The 12,551-nt window shown below is 44.7% G+C and overlaps 1 pseudogene; it reads right to left on the reverse strand.

The window, feature by feature from the left end:
• Positions 1 to 686: 686 nt before the first annotated feature.
• Positions 687 to 5,853, reverse strand: LOC127205734 (protein Spindly-like; annotated as a pseudogene).
• Between the last annotated feature and the right edge of the window lie 6,698 nt (positions 5,854 to 12,551).

Below are 12,551 nucleotides of genomic sequence, written 5' to 3' on the forward strand. Positions count from 1 at the left end.
TAGAGTCACAGTCATATGTGATTCTTGGTCATAGACAGATGAGCACAACAAGTGTTAGCACTGGAGTGTATACAAGTGCTCCACAGGGTGTCCCATATATGCAAGTGCTCCACAGGGTGTCCCGTATATGCAAGTGCTCCACAGGGTGCCCCGTATATGCAAGTGCTCCACAGGGTGCCCCGTATATGCAAGTGCTCCACAGGGTGTCCCGTATATGCAAGTGCTCCACAGGGTGTCCCGTATATGCAAGTGCTCCACAGGGTGTCCCGTATATGCAAGTGCTCCACAGGGTGTCCCGTATATGCAAGTGTTGCACAGGGTGTCCCGTATATGCAAGTGTTCCACAGGGTGTCCCGTATATGCAGGTGCTCCACAGGGTGCCCCGTATATGCAAGTGCTCCACAGGGTGTCCCGTATATGCAAGTGCTCCACAGGGTGTCACGTATATGCAAGTGCTCCACAGGGTGCCCCATATATGCAAGTGCTCCACAGGGTGCCCCGTATATGCAAGTGCCCCACAGGGGTGTCTCATATATGCAAGTGCTCCATCGGGGTGCCCCATTAATGTTAGTACTGCCCATAGGGTGTCATATATGTATACACAAGTGCTCCACAGGGGATGATATATATATGTGTGTGTGTGCGCGTGCGTGTGCACGTGCACTCCACAGAGGTGTTCCATATATTTAGGCAAGTACTTCACAGGGGTGTCCTGTGCATAAAGATGAACATCAACAAGTCCCACAGAGCCAGGCTGTGGTGGCGCACGCCTTTAATCCCAGCACTCAAGAGGCAGAGGCAGGCGGATCTCTCTTGAGTTCGAGGCCAGCCTGGTCTACAAAGTGAGTCCAGGACAGCTAAGGCTACACAGAGAAACCCTGTCTTAAAAAACAAAAACAAAAACAGCAAGCCCCACAGTGCAGCACCTCATTACTGCAGCCTTCCACTCCGGGTGCTCCATCTCTGGGGATGGCTTTGAGGATCCATACATGGTGGTGTGCGTATCCTTTTTCCACTGTGTAGTTCCTTTCCTTCGCCTGTGTAGGAAGCCTTGATCCAGCAGTTAACCTGGGAGAGCTGGTTCCCACCTTGCTCACAGAAGGCCTCACTGTTGGCTTGATTAGTCACAAGCTTCAGACATTTTCCGTCTTTGGCAGCATATCCAGAGGTGGACTCTTGTGAGGAGAGAGGCTGGCTGGCTGTTCCCACTGCATGGTGTTATCTTTTACGTTACTAAGGCAGGGCTCCTCCTCTTGGCGAAGCAGGAATCTAGACGCTTTGTCCCCAGTGGCACTGGAAGCAGGTGCTCCTCTGAGGTGGTCGTGTCCAGTGGCAGCACCTCGCTCTTCTTTGAGTACCGGTGCTTCTTATTTTCTCTTCAAGTTTCCACTTTAACTCAGCGAGCTTAGCTCTCAGCCTCCCATCATCACTTTGTGAAAGCTGCAAGCGTCTCTCGCTTGCAAACACTTTCTGCTGAATACACAGGGTCTGCTGCCTTCCGTATATGCTTTCATTCTCTGGGTGGATGGTTTGCCTTTTGAGTTTTCATTTTCTTTGTTTAATTTATTGGGCTTTAGGTGAAGCAAATCCCTGTAATAGGTGCTGTCTTCTAGAGCACAAGGCTTTCCACGTCATGCATTCTATACTTTCACATTATTGGTTTCACCTAATGGGTTATGTCACCACCATTCTTCTGTTCCAACATGGCGGACAACCACTCCTGCTGCTCAGCTTTGAGAGCCCCTCATCCTCAGCAGTGTGGAGATTTGTCACTTCATTCTGTTTGTCTGCTCTCTCTGGTGAATGCATTTTGCTCCTTTGGGGACTGATATTTGACTTGCATAAGCTAGGGCTGCTGTTCCACTGCCTCCCTTCGCTGACCTCTGCAAACTGAGTTTCGGTTGCTATTGGGATCCAAGGCTTGCTGAGGGGCCTGACTCAACCGCACCTGAAGAGCTTGCGTTTCTCTGCAAACTTTCTCTGAGGCATTCCGTCCGGTAAGACACTGCTGCTTTTTCTCATTCTAGATCTTTAAGCAGCTTCCGCCTGGTGCAGTAAGGATGCTGCTCTGATTTGTATTGCAGTTTGTTCATGTCTTCTTTAAAAGCAGCCTTCACACCACCCGCTTCAGTCAGCTCAGTCTGCAGACAGCCAGCGCCTTCACAGACATGCTGTTTAGCACATGCTGCCCAGACATTACCTGGAGTTCCCATCTGTGAGAGAGAAGTTCCTCCTGTTGATCTCGCTTGGCTTCAGCTGATGTTCACCGAGCCGAGCCTCATGAAATTTTGCTTACACGTTGCTTTCTAACTTATTTTTCAGGCCATTCATTTCCTTCCCGAGGCTTCTGCTGGTTGCAGTTCTAACTGTTCCAGCTGCGTTTTCTGTTGTTTAATAGCTTTACACTCACAGCTCAAACTCTCGCGTCGGACTCTTGAGCTCAGCCTCTCTTTGAAGGGCATTCTACTGGATGGCTGGGTGTGTCAACTTGATACAAGTTAGAGTCATCAGAGTGGAAAGAGCCTCGGTTGGGAAAATGCCTCCATGAGGTCCAGCTGTAAGGCATTTTCTCAATTAAGTCATCAATGGGGGAGGACCCAGCCCATGGTGGGTGGTACCATTCCTGGGCTGGTAGTCCTGGGTTCTATAAGAAGGCAGGCTGAGCAAGCCATGGGGAGGAAGCGAGGAAGCAACATTCCTCTGTGAGCTGCATCCACTCCTGCCTCCAGATCCTAGCCCTGCTTGAGTTCCTGTCCTGACTTCCTTCAGTGATGGACTGTGACCTGAAAGTGTAAGCCAAGTAAACCCTTTCCTCCCCAACTTGCTTTTTTGGTTATGCTGTTTCGCTGCAGCAATAGAAACTCTGAATAAAACAAATTGGTACAAGTATAGTGGGGTATTACTGTGACAGACCTGACCATGTTTTGGGGGAGAATTGTGAAAGGACTTTGGAACTTTGGGCTAAAATGACTGTTGAGGCCTCAGTGGAATGCACTGTGGGAGCTCGGGAGATAAGAATATTGAGAGCAGTGCAGAAGATGGAGGCTTGGGTTATAAAATTTCAGAGGGAGATTAAAGACTACCTGGACCATTTGCTATTTTGATTTAAGACCCTGTGGTTCTCACTAGCTGGGGCTGTGATTATCAAGATACCAGAACCATCAGAGTGGAACCTTTGCATTACTGGGGCAATTGATGCTGACTAGCCCAGCTAAGAAACTAGTGGAGATTAAGAAGAGACCAGCATCACTGAGGTGAAATCTTCTGGGAGTTTTCTAATCGCGCGGAGAAGCTGTGTTCCAGAGACAGCCAAGGTTGTATCCCATGTTGGCAGCCAGACTTGGTAGTGTTTTAAAAGTACTGGTTTTGAAGGCATGAAGGGGTCATGGAGAACAACTGAGGCTTGGCACTGCAAGAGGCTAGGGAAGGCCACTGATGAAGGTGCAGCCTCAGTGGCAATTGAAGGCCCAGGACTAGAGGGGTCATGCGAAAAAGTTGAGGCTTAACACCATGAACAGAGCCCATGAGAGGCTATTGGAGAAAGTGCAGCCTAGTTGCAGAAGACCCCATCATTAGGGAGATGCCAGAACCATGTGACGACCACCAAGAACAGCAGCAGCTGTGGAGTGGAGCCAGCTAGATCCTAGAAGAAAAGCTGTGTGTTACAGAGGGTGGATCTGGGCAAGTGACCCAAGGCCTTTGGGGGAGTCCAGAAGATTGGGCATGGATCCCAGACATCGGACATTGCATTGTTTATACTGTTAGAGTTCAGTTTTGCTTGGTTCAGATTGTGACTGTGCCCTGCTTCTTCGCTCTTGAAGAAGGTATTTAATATTTATTTTTACAGGAGCCCACAGCTGAAAGACCTTGAACGTGTAAAAGAGATTTTGGGTTTTTAGAGAGATTGGATATTTTAAAGAGTCTGAAATTTTAATTGTGTTTTCATTTATAAAGACTGTGGGGCTTTCAAAGTTATTTCTGCATTTAATGTAAGATCTTGGGGCTTTTAAAGTTATGTTTTTAATGTGAGATCTTGGGTATGCATATGAAAGGAAGGGATATGGCTTAATAGTGATGTGTGTGTGTGTGTGTGTGTGTGTGTGTGTGTGTGTGTGTGTGTGTGAAGTTGACAAGGGGTCCATTGTACTGGCTGGTTTTGTGTGTCAATTTGATACAAGAGAGTCATCAGAGAGGCATAATCTCTTGTTACTATTCTCAGGCATGGTCATCATTTCTTTGTGACATTTATCCAATTAATTGTGCACTTCAGTTTACCTCTCCAGCCGCTGTACTGTGCAGCTTTTGGTAGCTCTTTTTCACACTCTTTAAGCTTGTTTGGAAGATCTGTGCTATCTGCCTCTGGGTTTTCTATATCCAACCTACTCTGCCCTCATGCTTCTTGGATGCTGCTGCTGGAGGCCTGTCCTGAGAGCAGGTCAGATTCCTGTGGGCCCAGATTCCTGACACTGAATCCACCTCAGCCCAGAAACACGATCTTGTTCATTTGGCTAGACTGCGGCTAAGTAAATGCTGGCTTGTCCTGGACTCGCTTTCTAGACCAGCCTGGCCTCTAACTCACAGCAGTCCACCTGCTTCTGCCTCCTTCTGTTGGGATTACAGGTGTGGGCCACTGCACCAGACTAAGCACCGACTTTTAAATTCTAATCTTGGTATTCTTTGGTCCTTTGTCAAAGACAAAGTGGTCCTGCATGAGCTAACTTTTCTAAGAAGGAGCAGCGGTCTTAATCGTCATTCTTTTTTTTTTTTTTTTAATTTATTTATTTTTATTTTGTGTGCATTGGTGTATGTCTGTGTGAGGATGTCAGATCTTGGAGTTAAAGATAGTTGTGAGCTGCCATGTGGGTGCTGGGGAATTGAACCCGGGTCCTTTGGAAGAGCAGTCACTGTTCTTAACCGCTGAGCCATCTCTCCAGCTCCTTAATCGTCATTCTTTTAGCATTTATTCACACCATCTTCATCCATCAGTATAAGTCCCCATGTAAAGCAGAGATAACTCCAGCCAATAATTTTTGTTGCCGTAGCTTTTCTTCGAGGGGCATACTATATATAGCTCCCAATATTACATGCCACATAACCTCCTGAGCATAGAGTAGAAAGAGGCTTTTAACATGATCTGCTGCCAATTCCTCTAGCCCACCGAATCTTGTTTACCTTTTTAAGTGTACTTTGTTCTGATTATCTTGTTCCAGAGTAAGTACAGCGGCAGATGTGCCAAGAGTACCTTGGAGTCAGAGCCTCATAAGGAGACCTCTGGCATCTTTGAGTCACAACCTCCAGGGCATAAGGAAGACCTTCAAATAGGCTAGATAAGAATATCTCTCTAAATGTCAGAAGAGTATTATGCTCAGGACTTTTATGGGGAAGCTTAGAGGCAGGTCTCCTGGGAGAGGGCATAAATGATTCATAAGAAATTTCCCATCAATCCAATATCCCCAAGTTGAACAAATATCAAAAGCTCCAACCCCCACCCCTCACCCCCCAAGCATGAAACACATGGAGATCAAGACCTAAAGTGAAGGACAGCGCTAAGGTGATTGCATCACTTGGCTCAGCTTTGCTGGATCTTTGTCAAGCAGCTATGCTGGCTTTTATGACTCGCGGTTCCCATTAGAATGGCTGTGCCACAAGGCAACTTATAGAGGAAAAAAGTTTCATTGTAGCTGACGGTTCCAAGGGAATAGGAGTCTCACCAGCATAGCTGAAGGCGGGTAGGCATGGTGCTTGAGAGGCAGCTAAGAGCTCGTATCTGGATCCACAGTACGCAGAGAGCATGCTGGGGATGGTGGGAAGCTTTTCCTCACAGCTCAACCTGAGTGATGCTAACAAGGCCATATTTCTGAATCCTTCCCAAACACTTCTGCAAACTGAGCACCAACTACTTGAACATGAGCCTATGGGGGCCATTGGCATTCAAATCACACCACTTCGCTAGTTACTAGAAATAATGCACTGTTTTTTTTGTCATCACTGGATTGGTTGTGACACTTGTTCAAATCCACTAGTGTTACCGTAACAGTTTGTCTCCTGACCTTGTTATGTGAACTAAGTAATTAAGTGATAAAGTTATTTTCTTAATGTTAACGACCATTCTGGGGCACTCACTCAATGAGCTTATCAACTTATGAAGTTGTTTTCATATATTCAGGTAACTCCCTGAGATGAGTAGGCTTTATCTCCAAACGACAGAATAGAAAAATAAAATCTGAGACAGGATTAATAACACGTGTAAGCTGGGTGTGGTGGTACACATCTGTAATCCCAGCACTCAGGGAAGCAGAGGCAAATGGATCTCTGTGATTCTGAGGCCAGCCTGATCTACAAAGTCAGTCCAGGGACAAGGCTACACACAGAAACCCTGTCTTGAAGAAAACAAAAACAAGAACAAAAACAAAACCTAACACGTCTGTAGTGCCTCAGAACTAGTAAATGGTACATCAGAGAAGCAAACCCAGGTAGTTGTCAGATGTGGTTGGCATTCCTAATTTCAGTTTAGTTATTTATCAGATACAGAATTTATTTGAAATTCCTAGTAAGACATATAATTTTTTTTGTTTTCTTTTTTATATTTTATTAATTTACTCATATCTAAATTGTTATCCCATCCCTTGTATCCTCCCATTCCTCCCTCCTTCCCTCCCATTTTCCCCTTACTCCCTTCCTATATGTCTGTGACTGAAGGGGATGTCCTCCCCCTGTATATGCTCATAGGGTATCAAGTCTCTTCTTGGTAGCCTGCTATCCTTCCTCTGAGTGCCACCAGGTCTCCCCATCCAGGGGACATGGTCATATGGGGCACCAGAGTTCATGTGAAAGTCAGTCCACACTCTCCACTCAACTGTGGAGAATGTCCTGTCCATTGTCTAGATCTGGGTAGAGGTTCAAAGTTTACTGCACGTATTGTCCTTGGCGGGTGCCATAGTTTGAGCAGGACCCCTGGGCCCAGATCTGCCCATCATAATGTTCTTGTAGGTTTCTAGGACCTTCTGGATCCCTCTATTTCCCCATTCTCCCTTGCTTCTCTCACCTAGAGTCCCAATAGGAAGTCTTCCCCTCTGACCCACTTTCCTGTTAAGTGAAGACTTACATGGGACATATCCCTTGGGCTAGTGTCCAGATATAAGTGAGTATATACCATTTGACTCTTTCTGCTTCTGGGTTAACTCACTCATAATGATCATTTCTAGTTCAATCCTTTTGTCCACAAATTTCGTGAATTCCTTGTTTTTTAATAGCTGAGTTGTATTCCATAGTGTAAATGTACCTCAGTTTCTTTATCCATTCTTCTACTGAGGGACACTTAGACTATTTCCATGTTCTGGCTATTATGAATAAGGCTGCTATGAACATGATTGAACAAATGTTCTTGTAAGACACAGAATTCTTAAAAGGACTGTAAATGAGTAAACTGGTCGCTAACTTATTAAAACATTCGATGTGAGAGGATAGTGTCTATCCAACTTGTTTTTAGAGAGGGAATAAAGAAAAATTTTCATTATTTGTGGATTTTCAGAACTCAGAGCAAGAGTAGTGAGTGAACACAGTCCCTCAGGCGTCCATGCTCTGAGCTGTTTCATGATGAAAGGTGGAGGCAAGGCTTGTGAGGGACATTAACCCGTACTCCTCTTGTGCGCCTCAGAAGTACTAATAAAGAATTGAGAGGCTTTCCATGAACGGCTTTTTAAAGACTAACCAACCCATTGTGTGGGGGATACAAAAGGCATAGCACAGGCCCTGGTTTCATGTGTTTATCTAATGTGGCTGAGTTGAACTTCATTGTCACTCCACCTGTATCTAGATGTTAAGCATGTTTAAACCCTTTGCCAATCCTCAGAACCACACTGTATCCTTATCTATCAAACAGAACTGGGGATCGCTGAAAGGGCAGCAAATCCAGATCTGTAGTGACCAGAACCCACCAGTTTTAAAAGGGGACAGAAGTGGAGAAATACTGAGACCCAGGCATATGTGGTACAAAGTGAAGGTCTTAAAGCCCAGGAGAACTTTATTTTTCTCACATGCTTACTGTCTGTCTGTTTCTGTCTCGCTTGCTGCTACTCCTTGGGCCAACTACAATATTTTCTTTAAAGTGAAGTTCAATTTTTTTTTCATTACAGGTTACATCATAATTGTTCTCATCTTTTACACTCAATAGGGCATTCAAAACTCAACAGAGCGAGACAACAGTCTAACAAGGAAATACAAACAGTTCTGTATAGCTTACAAAAAAAAGCACACAGCAAAAATCAATCAATTTTTAAGCAATAGTCAGCATAACCTGATTTTATTTCTTAAACAATTCTCAGGAAAGTTTAATCATAAATTTCCCCAGGCTGAAACCATTGTGTTTACATGATTGTTATAGCAACATAGCTTGCGCTAAATGGTCCCTAATAAGTAAAACACTTGACTTGTTACCAGTCCCAAAACAACAGGTGTGCTAGCTAAGCCTAGGTTAAATGCCAAGGAGTGCTCTGTTGTAAAATATGTGTAACGCGTGACTTTCTAAGCCCACCTTCTCTTGCTCTCAAAGCAGATTCTAAAGAAAATTTTCTCCAACTAACAGTATCTAGCCGGGTACTGTTACGTCAAGGTCCTAACTTTCTTCCAAACAAGTTTCTGCCTGACTGCACACAGTCAGAGCCAAGAATTCCATCATTGTCTCAAGACTTTGGCCAGATGCCTTCTTTTAACATTCTCTGTGGGGGGAAAAAATTCCCTGTGAGAATTTCATTAGGGCTGAGGAATAAAGAGAAAAAGACAGTTTTAGGAGAAAAGGCATATTTTTACAAAAATTACACCTGGACCACCTATACTGTGTAAGGGCAGTGGTGATTAGCTGGGGCTCTTTGAAACTTTATCAAGCAAAGCCTCTACAACTTGTCCTTATGTCTGTGACACCCTCCCTCCTCTCCTCCTAGTTTGACCCTCCCTCCCCCTTCCCCCTCTCCTCCCAGTCTCTCCCTCCCTCCTCTCCACCTCCCCTATTCCTCGGAAAAGGGGAGCCCTCCTACACACCCACCTCAGCTCATCAAATCACATCAGCACTGAGTCCATCCTCTTCCCCTGTGGCCTGGCAAGGCAGTCCTGTTAGGGACAAGTGATTGAAAACCAGGCAACAGAGTCCATGTCAGAAACAGCCCATATTTCTCTTACTAGTGGACCCACAAAAAGCCTGAGCTGCCCATTGGCTACATCTATGTAGAGGGCCTAGGTCCAGTCCATGCATGGCACCTTGGTTGGTGCTTCAGACTCCATAAGCCCTTCTAGGCCCTGGTTAGTTGATTCTAGTCACCTCAAGGTCCTTTTATCCTTGCCCTGACTTTTCAATTAGGCTCCCTATGACTAGCCCAATGTTTGGCTATCAGTCTCAGCATCTGTTTCCAAACCACTACTGCTGGGTGGAACCTTTCAGAGGACAACTTGTCTGCAAGCACAGCAGAGTATCATTGATAGTGTCAGGGACTGGCTCACTTCCATGGGGGTGGGTCTTAGGTTAGGGCCAGGCACTGGTTGGACACTCTCTCAATCTCTCCTCTGTCTGTTCTATCTTTATCCCTGTACTTCTTGTAGGCAGGGTAAGTTTTGGATAGTTTTGTGTGTGTGTGTGTGTGTGTGTATTGCTGTTCTCCTCCCTCCACTAGGGGTCTTGTATAGTTAGAGATTGTTCTTTTCAGTTTCCACGACCCCTGTTACTAGGGGTCTTAGCTATAATCCCCTTCGGATAACTAGTTTTTTAAGTTTTATTTTTAATTATGTGTCTATGTGAACTAGTGCAAGTGAGTGAGGGTATCTACAGAGGGCAGAAGACGGTGTTAGATCCCCTGGTACTGTAGTTATAGGTGGTAGTGAACCACCTTGTATGGGTCCCAGAATGTGAACTCAGGTCTTCTACAAAAGTGGGGCATGCTCTTAACCACTAAGCCATCTCTCCAGCTGATAGATAACTAGTTTTTTTTTTTTTAAAGATTTATTTATTTATTATTATGTATACAGTGCTATCCTCATGTACACCTGCAGGCCAGAAGAGGGTATCAGATCACATCATAGATGGTCGTGGGCCACCATGTGGTCACTGGGAACCGAACTCAGGACCTCAGGAAGAGCAGTCAGTGCGCCTAACCTCTGAGCCATCTCTCCAGCCCTAGATAACTAGTTTTGAAAGTCACATTGCGGCCAGAGGGCACACACCTTTAATCCCAGCACTTAGGAGGCAGAGGCAGGTGGATCACTGTGAGTTCAAGGTCAGCTTGATCTACAAATATGTTACTCTTTTTTTTTAAGATTTATTTATGTGTATAAGTGCTTGGTCTTCATGTACACCAGAAGAGGGAATCATATACCATTACAAATATTGTGAGCCACCATGCGGTTGCTGGGAATTGAACTCAGGACCCCTGGAAGAGCAGCTAGTGCTCTTAACCTCTGAGCCATCTCTCCAGCCCAAATATGATACTCAATTTTGTGCTACAGTGCTGACTATGCAATACACTACTACAGTATAGACCATTACAGACAAGTTGTCTCACTTTTAGTAATCTTCCCAAGACTGTCCTCTCCCATTTTATGAGTGAAGAAACAAGAGTTTTTAGCAAAGACAAGAAGTGAATGCTTTGTGTTCTGGATGAATCCAAGAGAAATATCTTGATATGTTCTTTGTCAATGTACTTCATGGTTAGACTAACTGGATATTAGATTTCCCCCCAAAAAAGGGGGGGAGCAAAATTATGTCACTAAATGTCACCACTCTAGCGGCAGTGGGACTTGGGAGGCCAGAGCTGACAAATGAGGAGGACTAAAGTCTCACACAACATCCAACTTTATTCAGAGCCGCAGACAATTTGCACTGTGAGGGTTCAGAGGAGTCACATGGGTAAAGGTCTCATGAGTTCAAGCTGCAGACAATCACAAGGACAAGCTGTGTATTTCCACAGAGGAATACAAAAGATAGTTCAAACATTTAATTGATTAATAACAGCAACCAATAATAAGTACTCTGAAGTAAATTTACTCCTATCCACTACACTTGGGAGGGGCGTGAAAACACAGTCCAAGAAAAATTCTGTGTCTTGAAGGAACTGAGATCACCAGACTCTTGTTTTCTTGGAGTGTTCTCACAAGAACTTCGAATTTTCCTCACATGATATCATTCCTGGACTGGGTTCTGACAACTAAAAGATTCTGTGTTTTGGAGAAACTAAGATCACAACACTTTGGGGTTTTTTGGAGTATTCCCACAAGAGCTTAGAATTCTGACACAATATCATTCCTGGATAGTTTTTGTTGTTGTTGTTTTGCTAGAATTGTGATTTCTATAAAAATCTTAACATGTAGTGCATTCATTATTTTTAATCAACTTTAAAAACTGTCAAATTTGATATGTATTAGCAAACACAATCCATATAGCCAAATACTTCAGAATCTTAAATAAGTTTTAGGAATATAAAGGGTTCTGAGATCAAAATGATCTGTAGACCATTCCAGGTGTATGAGTTAGGGTTCTCTAGAATCACATAACTTATGGAATGCCTCTCTCTCCCTCCCCCTCCCCTCTCCTTTCCCTTCCCCCTTCTTCTCCGTGTTCCTCCTCCTCTCTCTCCCCCTCCCTCCTCTCTCTCTCTCTCTCTCTCTCTCTCTCTCTCTCTCTCTCTCTCTCTCTCTCTCTCCCTCTCCTCCCTCCCTCCCTCCCAGTGTGTGTGTGTGTGTATTTGTGTGTGTAGTGAGTTTATTGGGATGACTTCCAGGTTGCAGTCCAGCTAATCCAACAATAGTTAGGTGTGAACAGCAAATCCAAAAACCTAGTACTCGCTCTATCCCACATGGCTGAGTATTTCAGCTGGTTTTTTTTTTTTTTTTATGCTGGAATCCCAAAGAAGTAGGCTCCAATGCCAGTGAAGAAATGGCTATGCTAGCTAGGGGAGGGTAAGAAGGCAAAGAGCAAGATCTTTCTTCTTCCAAGTCCTTATACAGACTTTCAGCAAAAGGTGTGGCCTAGGTTAAAGGTACAGCTTCCCACCTCAAGATCAAGATCAAAGGTGTGGAGTAGACTTCAAAGGTCTGGACTAGAAGTGGATCCACCCACTTCACACCAAGCAAAAAATATCTCACAGGTGTGCCCTCCATTTCTGTAGCTCATTCTAGAAATTTCGTTCATTCAAGTTGACAACCAAGAGTAGCCATCCCACTTGGCTTTTTTAAAAAATGTGCATTGCACGAACTCTGTTGCCCCATATTTGACCATGTCCCCTGGATGGGGAAGCCTGGTGGCACTCAGAAGAAGGATAGCAGGCTACCAAGAAGAGATTTGATACCCTATGAGCATATACAGGGGGAGGAAGTCCCCCTCAGGCACAGTCATAGGGGAAGGGAGTAAGGGGAAAATGGCAGGATACAAGGGATGGGATAACAATTTAGATGTAATATGAATAAATTAATAAAATTATAAAACATGTGCATTGGTTTTTTTGCCTGCATGTATGTCAGTGTAAGGGTGTTGTGGGATTCCCTGGGACTGTTACAGACATGTGGTCGCT

The sequence above is a fragment of the Acomys russatus genome, chromosome 22, assembly GCF_903995435.1.
Source record: "Acomys russatus chromosome 22, mAcoRus1.1, whole genome shotgun sequence".
NCBI lineage: Eukaryota > Metazoa > Chordata > Mammalia > Rodentia > Muridae > Acomys > Acomys russatus.